Source organism: Macrobrachium rosenbergii, chromosome 1 (genome assembly GCF_040412425.1).
Source record: "Macrobrachium rosenbergii isolate ZJJX-2024 chromosome 1, ASM4041242v1, whole genome shotgun sequence".
Taxonomy (NCBI): domain Eukaryota; kingdom Metazoa; phylum Arthropoda; class Malacostraca; order Decapoda; family Palaemonidae; genus Macrobrachium; species Macrobrachium rosenbergii.
This window is the reverse complement of record NC_089741.1, coordinates 61920917-61940209: the sequence shown is the minus strand read 5'-3', so window position 1 is coordinate 61940209 and position 19293 is coordinate 61920917. Positions and strand designations below refer to the sequence as shown.

The window sequence follows — 19293 nt, the reverse complement described above, 5'->3', positions numbered from 1 at the left end:
ATCAAGCAGTTTTGATTTCATTTTCTTCCGCATAAAGTCTCTGAATTATATACAATTTTCATCAAACTATTGTCTTCATTCTTTTCACATGACCAAACCACCTCTAGACACTGAACTACGCTTTCAGCTATGCTAATTTTTTACCACTATCTCTAACACCATATCTATCACCGTTTAATATTTTATGTCACATACATACACATATATAAATATATTTTTTTTACCACGTGCCATTTCCCTTTGTAGTCTGTGGATCCTAAGGCCATCAATCTTTCGATTAATTTTCAGACAAGGTTACTAGCCTCGTACCTTTCTCTATGCTGTTTCAATCCACTCCAGTCGACTAAACAACAAGGTATATATTTCAGAGAGAGAGAGAAATATACATACATACATACATATATATATATATATATATATATATAGAGTTATGAAAAATAGCAAGCAGCTAAAGTGCATTCATCATTCTTACGCCACGAAAGAACGTGGTGGGTTCAAAAGTATCTCAACTTGGGATTACATAAACATCAAACTAGAGATCATCTATCGGATTTAACAACTCTTGGCGTTTCATTTCAAGCAGCTTTTTTATGCAGTTCACTTGAAAGACATATTCTAAGTGATTAATTATTGTCTTATGAGAAGTGTTAACCTCAAAGTGGATTGTTTTTAAATATTCTCGACTATTATCACATAAAATATTTGAATCAAGAGTTACATCCATTCGATCTGCATCATTTAACTAGTATTTCAAACAAAGCTTCATGACAAAGCTGTAATTTTGTTCATAAGCACTATTGTTGTTCTTGAAATTTTTCTCACAAGCCAACACCAATCACGTGCAGATATTTATACACACACACACACACACACACATACACACACACACACACACATATATATATATATATATATATATATATATATATATATATATATATATATATATATATATATATATGTATCACACAACTGCCATGAAAATGCTTAGGAACAGCATCTACAAATCATTTGATATGCACTCATCGTTTCACGTACGCTTGCGACCAATTACATCTGAAATCCTACGGTTGACATAACATGGTGAGACTGAGTCAAATGTAATTAAATCTAGACTTGAATGGTTTAACTGACCTCGAGTTAAGCAAGGAGAAATAACCCGATTAATGTCATTAATAGCATTATTAACTAAGCTATTTTGCCAGTCGGGAAAAAGAGGTCGAAAATATTTCACAGACTGATCACGACTCTCACTAATCAAGAAAATGAAGGCGTTTTCCTGAGAGAGAGAGAGAGAGAGAGAGAGAGAGAGAGAGAGAGAGAGAGAGAGAGAGAGAGAGAGAGAGTCCAGCTCCACTCCACTCTCCGCCCATCGATCGATTTTCTCTTCACCGAGTGTAGTCGTGTGTCTTCCACGTTGTTTATTCATCCCCCACGGTCTTTGTTTTTTAGTAGATTTCGATTTTTCCTTTCCATTCTTTATTTTGGTGATGTTAATGTCTCTAGAGGGCCAGTTCACACAGGAGGAAGGGAGGGGTAGAGGAAGGATGCGAGGGTCCAGGCACTAGGACCGGCCTTCATATGGTTGGGTTGCTCCCAATGGCTTCTTAGAAAGTAATTACCAGTAACTGGCATATCAGATGGCCATGTCTTCCACTCATTTCATTTTTCGATGAGGGAAGTGAGGGAGAGAGGGAGGGGATGCAATGCTGTCTGCCTCCTCATGATGAAGGTGACACAATGAGAACGGCGACGCTTCTGATCACCGTCGCTGTTAATCATCAAGGCGTAAGTTTGGGGGAACTATAAAGAAAATGTGGAGAGGCTTTGGCGTTGATATACTGTTGGAAAATGTGCAATACTCGCGTAAACTGTTTATATAATTACAAGATAATGAACGCAAGAAAAAAATTACACTCACTGGCGGCTGAAACAGAAATAAATTGCAGTTACAGACTGCTGGAAATGATAACTAAACGAAGCATTTAGTAAATATCCCCTATTAAAACTGTAAGAAAAAAACAAAAAAAAACTACAATAGGAACATTATAACTCTGCGCTGAAATCGACGATATAAGTAAAATGCGATAAAAGGCTGGGCAAAAGAATTATATTTCACAGAAATGACAACAGTTTTCATATACTGTGATTGCACAGATCGCCGAGATTACAAAATGTTCCATATACCTTGATTAAACAGCTCATAATTTAGCGGTTTCAACGAAAAATGAGGTGCAAGGTATGAAAAAAAATTACTCCATTAACATCTATATCATCATGTCCATATAAAAGAGGACGATGAGGTACCACAAATATGATTTATTAAATGTGTTCACGATTTGATTTTACACTATTTGAGAACTTTCTGTGATAGTTATTCCTTTCTCCCATATCACTTGTTGATTTTTCGTTAATAAACCAGTTTAACAACTAATAAATACAGCAGTAGGCTAATGGTTTAATCTGTTAATCTATAATAAAATTTCAGCTATGTAAAGTGATCACTGCACTTACTGTGAGAGTAAAGAGTCGAACGCTCACAACTGTTCAACTGACAAACTAGTAAAATGCATTTTCCTTCAAATGATTTTGGCTTCTATATAAGGATATTCTCCTGAATACGAAAATTTTATTCAATAACAAACACAGATTAGTACGGATTCTAAGTCGGACTTCATATTAAAATATTAAGAGATTCTTCTCGTGAAGACGTCCCAGGAAGTATTGACGTATAAATAATGATAATAATAATAATAATAACAAAGGATATAAAGGAATGATAAACTTACAATCAACCATTGTTGCAACCTAGATACCCGAACGACCTGACTTCCAAGCACTCGAGTTCTTACTGCGAACTACTGTTTCTATTACTTATAAAGCTACAGCGAATTGCCCTTTTATGAGTCATGTCATTACCAAGAAATGTGTAATTTTCAATAAAAGTCACAATGCAGACAAAGGCAGCGTGCAGCTTCTCTGTTCCTTGAAGATATCTAATTCTCGCTCTTCTTTCCTCACTGGAGTTACATCATTTCGGGAATGTCATGGCAATGTTGCCAAGACTTCCAAACAGTATCGAAGGATACTTCGGCGCCGGAGGTAGAGTACAAATAAATAATCGTTGGGGGTGATGTCCACACTCGAATTGGCAGACAGGAGGTGGTTTGATGAAAGCGGAAAGCGGGAAGAGAGAGAGAGAGAGAGAGAGAGAGAGAGAGAGAGAACACTCACATCAAACAGATGTCCCACACTCATGCCATCTGCCACACCCTCCTCTCTCTCTCTCTCTCTCTCTCTCTCTCTCTCTTCAAACAAGCATGCAAATAACTATAAATTCTTCTCCTGTGTACACCAAATGATTGTTATTCTTCTCCATAACAGATTGTTTCTCACACTTGAGTGAATATGGATAGCCATTCTTTGTGCACTGACCATTACATCATTAATAACGTGTATCCATCCTTACTGCTCTCTCTCTTACTCTCTCTCTCTCTCTAGATATATATATATATATATATATATATATATATATATATATATATATATATATATATATATATTATATATATATATATATATATATATATATATATATATATATATATACAGTATAATATAAAATGCTTTGAGCGGAAAGATGTATATTTGAATGCGTTGCGCTCTTTTTGATTCTTGACTCATTACTAGCATTAAAGTATTTCCCACTATATTTCAAACTCGCTTGCTCGCTCGCTCTCACTCACTCACTCACTCTCACTCCCGCTCTCTGCTCCGCCCTATTACCATCGTAGGAGGAGCAATTGTAGCAGCAGCTGCCACACCCTCCTCGTGTCACTACTATGCCATGCATCCCTAACCCTCGAAAAAGTGTACAGACATGCACGCATACTAAACAAACGCGCGCGCGCGCACACAAACATGTGCCACACAAACATGGGGAAACATATCCAACACATGGTGAATTTTATTCAAAACTCGTCGAACTGATATCAACGTTTTTGATACTGACGACGATGATTTGTCACACCTCGTCACCCTTCCGCAGTACCGGTACTCTCAAGCGCTGGGAAATTACCAAATTCCATGAATTACAAAGGAGTACAAATGCAGTCTGATAGACCAGTCTGCTTTTTTTCTCTTTACTAAAAGTTTATTTTATTTACCTCACACGCAAATTATATAAATGTGTGTGTGTGTGTGTGTGTGTGTGTGTGTGTGTGTGTGTGTGTGTGTGTGTATATATATATATCCATGAATTACAAAGGAGTACAAATGCAGTCTGATAGACCAGTCTGCTTTTTTTCTCTTTACTAAAAGTTTATTTTATAACGTTTACCTCACACGCAAATTATATAAATGTGTGTGTGTGTGTGTGTGTGTATATATATATATATATATATATATATATATATATATATATATATATATATATATATATATATATACATATACACACAGTACATATAGTTTTATATAGCTTAATACCTTGAGTCATCCTTTTGTAACCGCTAGTTCCACTATTTATTATACACTGTCGCCTATTTCCTTTCAGTCTCATACTGTGCACAGTATAAATTCTTGCCAGAAACTTTCACTGAACAGTATATGGAAAAAAAGTCTATTATAACGACTTCAACTTTAAAGCTTAGGCAACAGTAATGATTAAGACAACTAAATGAATCTTATTATGATCACTGGTAGTAGCAGCAGTAGTAATACTATACTAATTTACATTTCTACTGAAAAACATGTAACAATGGTACATTATCATAACTGCTAATACTAGTAGTAGTAGCATGTGTTACTATTAGTATTATTAACATGTATTAATACTATTGGAAAAGCATGCTACAGGGAGAAGATAATTATCTTATTAGATAAAGACCTCAGAGGTATAACCGATGAAATCCTCCACCCCTCCCATTTGGCACGAAGGAGCTAAGGACGGATACACATCCGAGCTGTAGCAAAAGGAAACAGAAGTAAACAAAGTCATGAATAAAGGTGTAGTCATCAATATAACCTTACCGCCATAAGTTGGCGTAGAAGGGGTGGAGAGGAAAGGGGTAGGAAGCCGGGAGGTTGGAGGAAGCTTCTCAAACACGGGAATAGAGTTTGCTTCTGGACTTGTACTATGTCTATTCGTTGTCAAATCAGTCCCACAGCGTTCTAGCGCTCTCTCTCTCTCTCTCTCTCTCTCTCTCTCTCTCTCTCTCTCTCTCTCGTGTCGCCGTCTGGTTTCGTTCGAAGTCCAAGGAGTGGTGGGAGGGGGAGAGGGCCAAATTTTATTGTCTCCATCCTGGCCTGTTTTGCTCAGCGGTCTCCAAACTGTCTCCGCGTTGTTGTCACATTTGGGCAAATTGGATTTTGAGGACATCCCGTGCGGCTGCTTCGCCTCCCTCCTGCTTCTTGGAGTTCGATTTCCCCCCACGCCGAGATCAACTTGATCAACATAATGAGGATGACGGTTAAGGCGGACCGCCAGATGAAATGGGGGCGAAAGCTTAGCTTAGGTATCAGGCGGATTAAAAAGTAACGGTTAAGGAAAAATTTGACGCATTAAACGGGAAGGCTCGCCCTTTAAGGAATCACTGCCTAGAATTTATCAATTTCTGCAATGTACAGAACATTGAATGACAGACTGAATAATTAGTTCTTCATCAAAGGGCATATAAACATGAAGATGTGTATCCATAATGAGGAGTCATAACTATTCACCCATTTTACTTTTATAATTCATTTCTTTATAATATATATATATATATATATATATATATATATATATATATATATATATATATATATATATATATATATATATACATACATATATATATATATATTATATAAAACTTCATGAATTAATAGACTCGACTCCCAATAGTTTAAGACGTCCAGGGAAGAAAGTCTGTGTCAAAATGCCCCTAAATGTACGATGAAAAAAGGTCTGTGTTCAAAATATTTCCATAGTGTGATATCACCTCGAAAAATGACTAGCAACTTATGACGGTTCTCACACGTTTCAAGTTTCTTTTTGAAAACCGTAAAATATTTAACATCAACTGTGCCGTAGCACCAACTTATTTATCTTTTACCTGTACCCTATTGTAAGGCCTTAAACAACTTAAAAGCGCCAATGTGTTCAAAGGATTTAAATAACGGTAGTGCTCAGTAAAATTCGAAATGTACCATAAAGTCATTTCAAAGAAAGGTAAATTATGGTGACCGCTACTGACAATTCCTTTCGTGTCAAAGTCTGTCACAACTTCATAACCTGGCTTTTTCTCTTTGAAAACCTGGAAGAGGATATGTAGTGAAAAGAAACAAAATTTTACCTAGCGATACACTGAACCGATGCACGCGTTTCATTTTACACAAAGCCAATCAATGGGAATTCAAACTCTCAGTATCCAAAATGTGAATCAACCTTCGTTTTAAAACAAGGATCTCCTTTCTAAATTTGTTTTCCTACCCCGGGGAGGAAATGCCCAGCCACGAGGTGACGTCAGCCTTACGTCGAGTACTACCAGTCACTCCAGGGGATGATTGCGGGAAGCCATACAAATATAGTTACAACATTGATTACGCTACTTTCTGCTTATATCTGCAACAGGTTTCATCAATTCATTCTTTATTTTTAATCCTTTTAATCGAAAATTTCCCCAACCAGCAATTTTCTGTTTATTCCCCTTCTGTCATTAATTGCTCTTAAAAACTTTTCAGCTTATTCTGGCTTCACGGTCCCTTTCCATTAACTTGCCTACCACAAAACCCCCTTTCCCTCCGACCTTGTTCTCTTCGTGGCATTCGATTACTTTAGCTGCAGGCTTTTGCTTTTCAAGTCTGATCAATCAGCCCAAGCGGTTGCCTCGGTATAGCTTCACAAATCACGTACAGCCATATGTGATGGTCTGCTTATTGAACTTTAACCATATATAGAGGGCATGGAAGGCTACTGATTCAGTAGGAGTCCCAAACTGTCATATTTTGAAGCCCCATGTCCTTTAATTAGTCTAAAAGTTATATAACAAATATGCTTTTGTCTACTCGAAATTTCAATTTCCTTAAAGAATTAACACTTGAGATGAGTTCTTACGACTGGGCGACTTGAGAAGAGTCAAAACCTGGCGTCCAAATTAGAATGGTCGACCAAACAAAAAATGCTCCTAAGACTTTTTCAACTAATTTTCTTTGACGACAGGTTATCTATGACAAAATGTAAAAGCTTTTAAATAATGCCAACTATCATTTACCAGCTTGAAAAGAATAAAACTTTGAAAATCTTACTTGCCATCCAACATGGTCCTCACATTTTTCAGACACCAATTTGTGCCAAAACACCAATGGTTACTATCAATGGGTTGATATCATTAAACAAAATAGCAGCAATAACGACAATGATATAAAATTTCTAGTTGTGAACAATACAAGAACAACGCCAGGCAATCCAAACACTGAAAGTCGCCTTCACTGGTAAATGGCGTGTCTGTCAACTTGACTGGCCAATGGAGTGTCTGAAGATTATACTAGTAAATGAAGTGTCCGTCCACTTTTCTCCAAAAACCAATGCATAATTCCACTCTAAAAGGATATACCAGCCTGAAACAGACGTCAATTTTTCTCTCCTTTTTCCCATGCATTGCTGTTTTCCTGGTCATCAAAGTTCAAAGAGCAGCTCTTAGAAAAGCATCAACATCCAAAAGATCAACTATCCAGAGATTCAAGCCTCTATAATTTCTCTCATAATATCAATGCGAGTCTAGTTTTGAACAGTAATGACCTTTGCGAAAACACTGCGTATAGCTCTGTCCATGTAATTATTAAAAATGGCAACAAGAATGACAACAAATCACTAATAATTATAAATATATACATACATGAAACGCACACGGAATATTATTTCAAATGTTCCTTTACAAAGTTGTCAGAGAAGTTTAAACAGTTCAAGAAGGACAGAAACGGGGAAGGAAAATTAAGAAAACAGACATGATCTGAAACAATTTCAAATTTATAACGTTTTCACCCCTTCAAATATTGCAGTTTTCTATACCGTAAATAAATGGCGTTAATTGTCTATAAATAAAAAGTGGTAGCTAACACAAGAAAACTCCTGTAGATGAAAGTGTGACTGAGCTGCTTACCATGCGAGATATCGAAACGACAACAAAAATAATATTCAGTATTTTTTTCCTAAAGAACATCCACAATAGAAAGAAATCCTAAGATTTCCCGTAACGGAAAAATTTCCCTCAAAAATCTTCAGCAACCCCCTCTCCCTACCCTTGAGGATACGGCTCCCGCCCCCCGACAAGGCATGGACGTATGCCAGATAAATTAAATATCCCTTAATGGCATCATCCCTCGGGAGCAAGAGAGTGAGAGAGAAACTGAGGGAAAGGAAAACCAAGGGGAGAAAGTTAAAAGAGGAGAACTGTCGGAAGGTGGAGAGAGGGTGGGAGGGAGGGAGGAGTAAAAATACCGTCAAAGGAGGATCGGTGAGATCAAAAGTTGGTTAACAAGGAAAACCTAAAAACGAAAATTAAAATGTAAAGGGGGAAAAATACATCATTAGAACTTGTTTCTTTTATGTAAGCTCGTCGATGATGAGATTGGCAGATGCCTGTTTTAAGTATAAAATCAATCAATCAGGCTGAAGACTGTAAAGATTATGTTATAATAAAAAAAAAGGACAAATAAACCATAAAAATACGTATCAGAGAATATTGTAGAGCGATTTCGCTCTTCAGTGTGGTATCGGAAAATCCCTTACAGAACACGGAGTGACTTGCATAATAATAAAACTCTCGGCACCACGAGTTTTACGAGGAGATCGTTTGCAAAAGAAGGGACACGAACCGACTGGCCAGAGTATGGAGGGCAGAAGACGGAGTAGTGAAAATAAAACCCAGAGAGTTGGATTAAAAGTCTAACGGAGCCTGAAAGACAGCAGTCACGTTGATCCCGATGACCAAAGCACCCGGATGTAAATAAGACACGAGGTAAAACAGACAATGGCAGAGAAAGAAGGAGGGATGCTGACGATAGGAAGAGGAAAATCGGCGAGAGGAAAAATGGAGTATGGAAGCACTGGAAGAAGAAGTTTGTCCTGAGTGTGTCATATTAATAGTGAACGCCAAGAGAGCCTCGACGACGACCTTAGTCAAATGATCCAATGACGACCTACATCAGCACGTCTGGTGCACTGCGGAAGAGGGACCTTCTCGATACCCCCTCCCCACAAACCTCCCTCACATCCTCATACCCCACACACACACACACACACACACACACATACATACACATGCACGCGTCAACGCATACACACACACACACACTGCTGATTAATCGGTAGCTTGTTTGGCAATGGTAAGGTTTGCAGAATATATATATATATATATATATATATATATATATATATATATATATATATATATATATATATATATATACATACATATACGTATATGTGTGTAAATATAAATTCTATGAACCTTTGCACTGATCATTATAACACTGCAACAAAAAAGGAAAATCTTGTAAATTTCAATATATATCTAATGATTTTTACTAAGCTTACGTCTTTTTTTTTCTTATTCTATCTACTTACTTTTATTTTCTATTTTCATCCCTATACCACGGTATTGACTTTTTCTATAGCTTTTCACGTTGCACTGCCAGAAAGAAAAAAAAAATAGACAATGAAGGTGCATTAGCCTCATACACAAAAGATGCCCCTTTCCAAGTATCTAAGGAAAGTCTCCTTTTGTCCTTCTGTGCCTTTGGGCAAGTCTTATTCACTGCGACTATTCGTCATGAAATGTCTGTATTGTAAGCATCAAGATGCGGTTGTTCGACAGAAAAACCCAGGGATTTTATGATGAATGGCCGCTTCTGGAATATTTTCAAATATCAGCTCTTCGGATGAACTTCACGTGAGTAGTCTCATGTAAACATCCGAACACTGACTCGGCGAAACTAGAAACCATTAAGCAATTGTTGTGAACGTTCCTTATATTATCATATAAAACAATCATTTACTCTTCTTCCTCAAGAAAAACTGATAGGATTACTTGCAATTATGACATCGACTGTACTGGCCCTAATCTAAATGTAATTTTTTCTCTCTTTACACATATGCATATATATATATATATAATATATATATACACGTGTTGAATGCTGATGCATATATGACGGCAATTTTTTTTAAGACGATGCTTCCCTATATGAAGACTGTCCCCTACAAGCAATCAAGCGTGCACGCGCGCGCGCATAAACACACACACACACACACATAATTTATATAACATAAATGCCACCAAATATTTATTCACTGCTATTTATCCATACCTTCCCAATTTTCCCCAATTATTTCACCATATTGCCAATCTATCTTTTTTCCTTTTTATAAGTTGGTTCCCCTCCTCCTCCTCCTCCTTCGTCCCTTTCCTCTGTTCCCGGGCCATCCCTCATTCCTCATTCCTGTTGTGACGACGTCGTCTCAAACACTGTGTCCATTGTGGGGCTCCCCAATATACGAGAGTCCATCACAAAGGGAAACGGCTCTTCCCGCAGCCATTTTGACTGTCCTCAACTTTTTTTTTCTGTTTACTGGTTTTTATGCCTCACTTTGACATTGTGTGTGTGTGTGTGTGCTTTTTTTGTACTTGAGAGAGAGAGAGAGAGAGAGAGAGAGAGAGAGAGAGAGAGAGAGAGAGAGAGAGAGAGAGAGAGGGGGGGAATATACATTCTCGACAGCAACATGACGGCTTATTGCTCCTATCATTATTGTATCTCGATATTAAAATACTCTTTTATCAGCATTACTATTCTCAACTATTGTTGTGCATTTCACTTTTATTTACTTCCAATCCGGCTAATTCTAAAAGGCTGATTACGGGACTCCCGGGAAATCGTGTTTTGAGGCTACTTATCCCCATAAATTTTTTTTCCGTGTGCGAACCTGTTGCACGTGTTTGTTTTGGGAAAAGGAAAACAACGAAATTTCTAGGCAATATCAACCTATGCTGTGTCGTAAGCAACGACGATTGTGACTTGTTTATATCCAATGATATACCGGCCACTTTTGTCAAATGGTTAAGTATTTTTAACCATGAATATTTCTACGTTGTTTTGATTTCACTTGGGTCACAAAGCTCCTTCACAATATTCCGAAATACTTCCTAATTCATCATATTAATGTCAATTATCCCAAAAATTGTAAGCATTTAGATTACCCTGGCGGGTACTTTTGTTGACGTCGATCACTTTCAACAACGAGCGTTATCTCCAAATGATCTTGATACTGTGCCCTATCATTACATTGCTCTCTCTCTCTCTCTCTCTCTCTCTCTCTCTCTCTCTCTCTCTCTCTCTCTCTCTCTCTATATATATATATATATATGTATATATATATATATATATATATATATATATATATATATATATATATATATATATATATACATATATATATACATACTACAATGTTTTGTTATAAGACTTTGAAAGTATACTATAATGCTTCGTCATTGAAAACTTATCAGGTATCTTACTGAGTACATTAATGTTGAACAAGATAATCTACAAAACTGCTAAACGCTACTCCTGAAATAATACCAATTCGAACAGAATCAACACTACTATCACTAAGAACAATTCCAACTGCTCTATATATATTATTATTTAGTTAAATAGTTAAAATAACTATTTAAATAGTTAAAATAACTAATTTTTCTTTACTGCAGGTTAAATCTATCACATAAGAGAGAGAGAGAGAGAGAGAGAGAGAGAGAGAGAGAGAGAGAGAGAGAGAGAGAGAGAAACGTATAAAACCTGAATAAACAGCTAAAACCTTGAACATTTGAAAGGTCTTCTTAACGCGCAAACATCTTGAATGATAAAATTTTGTTACTAATTGACAACACACACATGCTCTCGCTCTCTCTCTCATTACTTCTCACTAAGCAAGATTGGGAAAGCAAATGCCATCACTTCTTAGAATCAGCTGACTACCATCAATTAACCCTTCCTCAACTTCCCACCCTCCCTCCCTCCGTTCCCAGCTTGGAGGTCGGGATTTTCCTCAGCCTCAGCCTTTTCCATAACCCGTTTTTTCATAAGCCTCTCACAGCCCCCCTCCACTCCCCGGACCCAATTATTGTTTAAATAGGCCCTTTGTACCCTCCTAACCCCCCAAACAACCCTATAGTCCTTTAGCTGCCTCCGGTAGAAGCATCACGCATTCCTCCCAATGTTAAGGGCATTATGGGCACGTAAGCACAGACAGCTCCAGATCAGGTAACGTTTCAATGCTGGTTTGAAAACTTATAAAGGAAAACCTGAACCCTATTTTTGTGCCATAAGCTCACTTCACTCTACATATCGGGTCCCAGTGACTCCCTTCGGTTGGGTATTTCTAGCCTTTTAAACTGAAATAAGTTTCACGGTAGGTTTAAATGAGGGTTAATGCTGCTTCAAAGCTGCTGAATTGCGTTATTTATATTGTAATATAGCACTTCTGTGGTTGGTTTGTTTATATTCTTTTTATATTCATCCGGACACCACATCAAAAAATGATAGCAATAACAATAACGTACACTGATATGGAAAAAGCCTAAAAGATCAACAACCTGCAATGCAACTTCCACAAAAATGAATATAGGATCAAAAATTCGAGAAAACTAAAAATAAGCAAGTAATGAATCAAAGCAACAAATCTTGAAAGCAAAAAGAGAATAACAAAATAATAGTTAACAAATGAACTTGAGGTAACAATGTATAGCTAAGTTTGACAAACTAGAGCAATAGCGCAAGACTTTGCAATAGCATTACAGGCTCTGTGAAGTTTCTAAACCTAAGCAACAACAAAAACAACGCGAGGAAGTCTTGCTTCATGGAATTACTGTGAAGGATCGAAAGCACTAATGAACAAATAACACCCATGATCTACAGAGGCAACCCCGATACAATACCTGTGATGACGAAACAAGCATATGATCTCGTACGAAACGAAACGTTCAAGCCCAAAACGTAGACAAGAGTTCAGTTCAAGTCTCATATCATCCTCAGGTGGAAACTTGAGTCTTCGGGGAATAGGCTACCTACAGTACCTTCCCGAGACGCCACAATCATTTCAAGCATTCTCGTACAAGCCGCCGGTATTCTCGAATTCAAACAAGTTTCATGACTGAACTAATAATCAACACAGGCATTATTACTATTTGCAGTATTTTCATGAATCCTAAACCAGCATTCACAAACTATACATACCTACCTTTCGTAGCCCGTTTCCCCATCCGTATCTTTAACTCTCTCCTCAACGGCAGAAATATTTTTATTTGGCTATAGAGTCAAGTCTAAGAATAAAACATATATAACCCTTCCATTCAAATCTGGAATTCAAATTCCACTGATGTTCAACTGATCACTTTTGATTACCGATATACACCTAAAAATACAAAAAGACAACACATTTTCCCCTAAATGGCAACAAAATCCAAGCTGAGGATTCATGCAAGATAGTATTTTATGAAACACGTTTATCATATTTGCCCCACAGGAAGACTTAGGAGAAAATGTTCCCGAGGTCAGAGGGACAGTTGAAAGGTCAAAGGGGAAAGCGAATATCAAAAGTTATTTTCGGGTTGAATAAATGAAAAAGAGGAGTCGCCTCTTTGAAAACGATCACGAAATAACGCTTCCAGGGAGAGAAATGAGAGACGTCGGGAGACATTTGACCTTTCGTACAATAAACAATCAATACAGAACGCAAAGTAACAATGCATAAAATGGCCGACCAAGTGTCACGGCCTTTGGGTGGTCGAAGGCTGAAAACGGGGTTGCGAGAGTGGGTGTTCCTCTGCTTTAAACGCTTAACTTGATTGCTGTTGATGTAGAAACAGAGACAATAAATAAAAGTTTTCATCTCTTGATCCGTATATACAACTCTTCGGAAAAATTCAATTTTGCAACCTACAGTACATGTACTGTAGCTGTTGCTCCTTCTCCGGGCTCTGACCGCAACATTTTACTGGTATGGGTCGATTTCAAATTCATTGTTGTTTTGACTTTTCTTTGATTTACAAAATATGCTTTCTCATCTGAGCAGTTGCTTACTAAACTACCTTCCCCTGACTGAGTAGGTTCATGAAATATAAATGTTATATTTACTTTCAGTAATGTAATTTAAATCGTTTTAATGGCTACAGTTCCTCAACAGGAAAAAAAAAGACTATCCTCCAGCATCAAGAAATGCCCAGAGTCCTAAATGTATCTTCGCATAAACAAAATTTTCTTCGGAGTACGTGAATCCTTAGGAAATTGACTTGGACAATGTGAAAGAATACAACCCTTGAATTTTTTATAATATTAAACTAAAATTTCTTCAAATACGCCCTCAAAATCCTAATGAAACTGGATAATCAAACATTTTAATTGTACGTCTAAGACTGCACGAAACCTTTGTACGAATAATCATTACTCAATGACATGTAACTTTTATATTTGTCAATATTACTGAATGGTCCATAACATGTATATGACATGGTGTGTAATCCTCTGCATATGTCATAACCATTTCATGGTGGGAACCCTACTGAACATGTTATTATTACATGGTGTGTAGCCATTTGTATGTCATTATTACACGTTATGAAAGCGAGTGAAACACTGCCAAATATCGAATAGGAGGAAGGGATTCCTGTAAAGAGTGCAGGCTGAGATGAACGTCTAACCGTGTACCCTTGTTGTTAACAACTCCTCCAGGTAAACTAATAACCGGAAGCACCTTACAAAACTGCGAACTTTGTGTGAATTCCTTAGTACTGTAAAAGAGAGAGAGAGAGAGAGAGAGAGAGAGAGAGAGAGAGAGAGAGAGAGAGAGAGAGAGAGAGAGAGAGAGATCGTGGAATATGATTATAAAGCTGCCATTACTGCTTATTCAAGTTTAGATCTTGTCTAAGGATTAGTGTGAAAAATGTCAAACTACTCTGCAAAACGGAGAGAGAGAGAGAGAGAGAGAGAGAGAGAGAGAGAGAGAGAGAGAGAGAGAGAGAGAGAGAGAGAGAGAGAGCTGTAACGCTTTGCGCTGTTAGTAACACGATCTCTACGCACAATACTTTTTGAAGCGAACTTAACCCTCTCCTCATCTCATCTCACACTGTTGCAGCATTGATAAACGCCCTCTTCGACCAACCAAGCACAGGGAAGAGCGCTGCAACATTGCAGTCCCAGGAAATATCGCTGGCGAAGGTTTGCAATACTGGTAAATTCTGTGTGTGTGCAACGGAGCAAAACTAATAAACCAAACATTTCCATTTAAATCACTGATTACTTACACATACACGCATGCTCTAACGAAAAATGCACAACAAAAACTCATCACAGAGATGATTGTGAAAATGATAACATTTTTCCACAGATGGTCTACACTTCACAGCAAATTTATCTCACTAAAAAAAAAAAAAAAGCATTGCTAGACTATCATTTCAACAAAGTATACATGGATCTTGATATCTGCGAACTAATGTACGTACGGCAGGACATTTCTCAACAACAGAGGACCTTATTACAAGTACAACTTTTCGTATTTTGTGAATTTCTGAGAGAAACCTCGATATGTTCCATGTTTCTGAGATTATTTTTCCTCTTGAAACAACGAGAGAGCTGCAGTCTATATTATCTCTACTAAGAAAAGGTTTTTTCCTACTTTTTACAATCTGGCCACAAGACATCCCCAATCAATATGATAACATTAGTTCCAGACTAAAAAGAGTCTGTTGCAGAATTTTTAAAAACTGAAAAACATAAGTGTCACAAAGCTGATCCAAGTATCACGATAGTTATAATTTTAAAAGATACTGCAGCAATTAACAATTTATGGCTGCGCTGCGACTTGTATCGAGATTACAAGCCTCATAATATACAGATAACTATTGTACCTTTATTTAAAAAGGGCTTATGAATTCAAGAGCAATCGGCCTAAATCATTCAAACATCCTCCAAATATCTGTGTATGTTCAAAATCCACTAAGTATACTAATTAGGCTGTTTCTTTCAAGTGTGACCTAAAAAAAATTCCATTTGGCATTATTTTTTGTCTACATATTCCTGTACCTCTGCCGTCTCGCCACAATAATAATTATACACATACCTTATATTCATCTCTATGCTAACAAGCAAAAGATACCAAGAGAGATGGGGACAGCTAAACCTCCGTCAAGGCTGTGTAATCCCGACGTAACCACCCTGCCCGTCTCAACTGCTCAGTGGTAACCATTTACTTCCCTTAATTTTAATAAGCCGACACTAGAACGTTACAATGCCTGATATTTTTTGTCTTCCGTGTGCCAAGATGCTTCCTATAAACTTATATTTAAATTCAATATTGATATTCACATTACAACTATATAAAAGATATACATTAATTCCAAACACACACTACTGAACTAATCTGTTCTTGAAGTACTCCGTAATACCTGATTCTTGCCCTCCAAACCCTCTAATGGAATCTGAATCAAAGCTGTTCTTTCACTCCTCGCTTCTATTCATCTACCTTCCATCCGGCTTCTCCCACCTTGAAATACACATGGAATGAGACAATAGGTTCATTTGAAAGAAAAAAAAAAAAGCAGGAAGATTGAGAGTAGCGTTACTAGCATTTTTTCTCTACGTTTAAAATGTGTGCCAATAACTGCAACAGGAACCATTCAAAACAATATCTCGTTACAAAGTCTTGCATCATATCAACTTCTCCCCCCCCAACCCCCCACCTTAAACCATCTACGATCCAAGCCTTCTTTTACCTTCGTCCATCAAAAAACACAATAATAATAAAAACAGAAAATAAAAATTCTCATAAAACAATGCGAGATGCCATTGAGATATTCCTACATTCCGCTCGTCTCCGCTGAGTACATAATAACCCATTTTCTTTTCACAGAAACTGCAAAGGGAAATTGAAACTGAGAGGATAGGGGTAGGGAGAGACGCGGAGGAGAGGCTTGGCAGCGAGAGAGAGAGAGAGAGAGAGAGAGAGAGAGAGAGAGAGTTGGTGGTAGAGATAAGAGAATGTGTCATCGAAGCAGTTCATACCTCCTTACCTTACTCCTCATCATCATCCTTGTTGGAGAGCTTTCATCTCCCCCATCCCACCCAACTGCTGGGCCCCTTCTCGCGGATAATGACGCAACGAATAACAGATAATGGACACTCGCGGTGCTGATGCGCTCTCTCTCTCTCTCTCTCTCTCTCTCTCTCTCTCTCTCTCTCTCTCTCTCTCTCTCTATATATATATATATATATATATATATATATATATATATATATATATATATATATATATATATACTATATACATAAAAATATTTCCATTTCTTCAATACAGTACAAAGGGACCGAAGCCAGACTTTTAAAGCACTGTTCAATCTGAACATTGTTGGAACAAAATCCTGTATACACCCTCGGAAATTAATCCCTCAACTATTAAAGAACAAAGGACGTTCTTCTTCTATAACAATATTTGCATAACTATGGGCATTACCAAGACTACTTAGAAGTATATCCATAAAGTATTATAAAGGGTATTCACATGGTATTTGATATTGCAGTGAGTCAAAATAAGTGTATAAAAGACAGTACCATATCTATTACTGAAATGTTCAGAGAAAATATGTGTGAAGCCTAGGGCTCCAATATCACGAATATTAAACATGACATATCCGGGTAATAGATTATAGGCACTTAATTTATATAACAAAATTACCTTTAGTGTGCCACATTTTATAATTTTCTCTCGTTCCTTGTTTTTCAGGGCTGAGTCGAATTCACAACCAAATCTTGACAGAAAGGACTGGAGGATGCGGGTGAGTATCAGAGATTTCAAAGTTCCAGTTAACATTTTAAATGCTCTCTGTGTTTTCATCATAGGTAGCTCCTTTTTTTAATGAACGTTATCGTAAATACAATGAACACCTTCCTAATCTCCTTGTGTAACTATATATACAAGCGGCAGCCACTACAGTACGTGAGGTATGTATGTATGTGTGTATATGTATACATATATATATATATATATATATATATATATATATACATACATATATACATATTTACAAACACACACATATGTGTATATAGTAGTAAATCAAATTAACTTTACCCAACATTATTAATACAGAAATATTCTAATTAGAATGGAAACAAATTCAAGGTACTACATGGGGCTGCATTACCACATGCAATAAATATCGGCTTTTTGCAATAACTGAACTTAAGATATACAGGTTTGTACATAAAAAACAAATCGTATAATACAGTGAACACCATACAACAACTATATGAGCCAAAATCCGACTGTATTAATAACTTGCAATAAACTCGGAATCAGAAACACTGAGAGATATGGAAATTAATAAAATAACAATTACCACTAAAATCACAAAATAAATATTGTCAATCCCTAGTTTGGGAACTGAATTGTATCCAAATCCATTAACTGAATATCATGAGTTCGATGATCAAAATAATTCAGCAACATTAAGGGTAATATTTACAAAATGATATTTACGATACTAGTTTAACACTCACATTAAAAGACCCATGAAACACACATTTTATGACCTGACTCTATAAAAATAAAAATCAACATACATTAACTTGATTACAAAATACACACAACCGTACGACTTTCATTACTAAAATAAGAATGTGTTCCAGTGAAAATATGGAGTTTTATCATTACTTCTGCATCTGACAGTTAAAAAGAAAGGATAAGCAAATGACGTCCCTGACAGTTTGTCAGCCCTGAACCCTAAACACCACATGAAAATGTACATATATTTCTAGTGATTTTATATCTATATACATATATATGTGTATGTATGTATGTATGTATGTATGTATATATGTATGTATGTATGTATGTATGTATGCATGCATGCATGCATGTATGTGTATGTGTGTGTGTGTGTGTGCGTGTATATATAATATATATATATGTGTGTGTGTGTATACATATAGACAGGCAGACATACTTTAGGAATAATCTTACAATATTTGACTTGAAATTATCATAACATACTGTCTGTTTTATTTTTCGAATAGGTTCCAGTCAATCTATTTACTTATATTTTTATATTTATTTTTCCTGGGGCTGTTTTTCCTTACAATTGAACAAAGCTAATTCGAAGCTGCCTTATAAAGGGAATGGCATCTTTGGTTTGTTCCATGTGAAAATGTTTACATTGTGATTCAATTATGGGTCATATATTTTTCACACATGGAATTTGT

At 36.7% G+C, this 19293-nt stretch overlaps 1 long non-coding RNA gene across 2 annotated transcripts in view; it reads left to right on the top strand.

The window, feature by feature from the left end:
* Positions 1–19293, top strand: part of LOC136839141 (uncharacterized) — an 86825-nt gene that overhangs the window by 26748 nt on the left and 40784 nt on the right. For both annotated transcript variants that reach the window (XR_010853217.1, XR_010853216.1), the window contains exon 2: positions 17816–17867. This is a non-coding gene — a long non-coding RNA (uncharacterized lncRNA). The remainder of the gene's footprint in view (positions 1–17815; positions 17868–19293) is intronic.